General features: G+C 31.8%; 1 protein-coding gene across 1 annotated transcript in view; it reads right to left on the bottom strand.

Annotated features, from left to right (window-relative positions):
* Positions 1 to 2,500, bottom strand: part of irak1 (interleukin-1 receptor-associated kinase 1) — a 32,573-nt gene that overhangs the window by 16,413 nt on the left and 13,660 nt on the right. The window lies entirely within an intron of this gene.

The following is a 2,500-nucleotide window of genomic DNA, read 5'->3' as shown; positions in this document are numbered from 1 at the left end:
ACATTATACAATAAGACTTTTCATGACTTTCGCAAATCATATTATGCCCAAAATGTCAGTCATATACAATAAGACTTTTCATGACTTATACTCGAAAATGTCAGTCGACATTATACAATAAGACTTTTCGCGACTTTTCGGCAAATTTCCATGATTATAGCTCCAAAAATGTCAGTCGACATTATACAATAAGACTTTTTCATGACTTTTCAGACTTTTGGCATTCCATGACTATAGTTCGAAAATGTCAGTCGCATTATACAATAAGACTTTTCATGACTTTTCGGCAAATTTCCATGATTATACTTACCGAAATGTCAGTCGACATTATACAATAAGACTTTTCATGACTTTTCGGCAAATTTCCATGATTATGAGCTCCAAAAATGTCAGTCGACATTATACAATAAGACTTTTTCATGACTTTTTGGCAAATTTCCATGACTATAGTTTCCGAAAATGTCAGTCGACATTATACAATAAGACTTTTCATGAGTTTTCGCGAAATTTCCATGATTATGTTTCGAAAAATGTCAGTCGACATTATACAATAAGACCTTTTCATGACTTTTCGGCAAATTTCCCATGATTATAGTTCCGAAAATGTCAGTCGACATTATACAATAAGACTTTTCATGACTTTTCGGCAAATTTCCATGATTATGTTACGAAAAATGTCAGTCGACATTATACAATAAGACTTTGTCATGACTTTTCGGCAAATTTCCATGATTAGGTTTCGGAAAATGTCAGTCGACATTATATAATAAGACTTTTTCATGACTTTTCGCAAATTTCCATGATTAGGTTTCAAAAATGTCAGTCGACATTATACAATAAGACTTTTCATGACTTTTTCGCAAATTTCCATGACTATATTTCGAAAAATGTCAGCCATTATACAATAAGACTTTGTCATGACTTTTCGCAAATTTCCATGATTATGTTTCCGAAAAATGTCAGTCGATTATACAATAAGACTTTGTCATGACTTTTCGCAAATTTCCATGATTATTGTTACCGAAAAATGTCAGTCGACATTATACAATAAGACTTTTCATGACTTTTCGGCAAATTTCCATGATTATGTTTCGAAAAATGTCAGTTGACATTATACAATAAGACTTTTCATGACTTTTCGGCAAATTTCCATGATTATAGCTCGAAAAATGTCAGTCGACATTATACAATAAGACTTTTCATGACTTTTCGGCAAATTTCCATGATTATAGTCCGAAAAATGTCAGTCGACATTATACAATAAGACTTTGTCATGACTTTTCGGCAAATTTCCATGATTGTAGTCCGAAAAATGTCAGTCGACATTATACAATAAGACTTTTCATGACTTTTCATGACTTTTTGGCAAATTTCCATGACTATGTTTCCGAAAATGTCAGTCGACATTATACAATAAGACTTTTCATGACTTTTCGCAAATTTCCATGATTATATTTCCGAAAATGTCAGTCGACATTATACAAAAGAAATACTTTTCATGACTTTTCGGCAAATTTCCATGATTATATTTCGAAAAATGTCAGTCGACATTATACAATAAGACCTTTTCATGACTTTTGGCAAATTTCCATGACTATGTTCGAAAATGTCAGTCGACATTATACAATAAGACTTTTCATGAGTTTTCGGCAAATTTCCATGATTATGTTTCCGAAAAATGTCAGTCGACATTATACAATAAGACCTTTTCATGACTTTTCGGCAAATTTCCATGATTATATTTCCGAAAAATGTCAGTCGACATTATACAATAAGACTTTTCATGACTTTTGCAAATTTCCATGATTATGTTCGAAAAATGTCAGTCGACATTATACAATAAGACTTTTTCATGACTTTTCGGCAAATTTCCATGATTATATTCGCAAAATGTCAGTCGACATTATACAATAAGACTTTTCATGACTTTTCGGCAAATTTCCATGATTAGGTTTCCGAAAAATGTCAGTCGACATTATACAATAAGACTTTTTCATGACTTTTCGGCAAATTTCCATGACTATGTTTCCGAAAAATGTCAGTCGACATTATACAATAAGACTTTGTCATGACTTTTCGGCAAATTTCCATGATTATGTTTCCGAAAAATGTCAGTCGACATTATACAATAAGACTTTGTCATGACTTTTCGGCAAATTTCCATGATTATGTTTCGAAAAATGTCAGTCGACATTATACAATAAGACTTTTCATGACTTTTCGGCAAATTTCCATGATTATATTTCGAAAATGTCAGTGGACATTATACAATAAGACTTTGTCATGAGTTTTCGGCAAATTTCCATGATTATGTTTCCTGAAAATGTCAGTCGACATTATACAATAAGACTTTTCATGAGTTTTCGGCAAATTTCCATGATTATGTTTCCGAAAAATGTCAGTCGACATTATACAATAAGACTTTTTCATGACTTTTCGGCAAATTTCCATGACTATGTTTCCGGAAAATGTCAGTCGACATTATACAATAAGACTTTTT

This window comes from Perca fluviatilis, chromosome 5 (assembly GCF_010015445.1).
Source record: "Perca fluviatilis chromosome 5, GENO_Pfluv_1.0, whole genome shotgun sequence".
Classification (NCBI taxonomy): Eukaryota; Metazoa; Chordata; class Actinopteri; order Perciformes; family Percidae; genus Perca; species Perca fluviatilis.
Note: the sequence above shows the minus strand (reverse complement) of the source record. Positions and strands in the feature narration are given on the sequence as shown.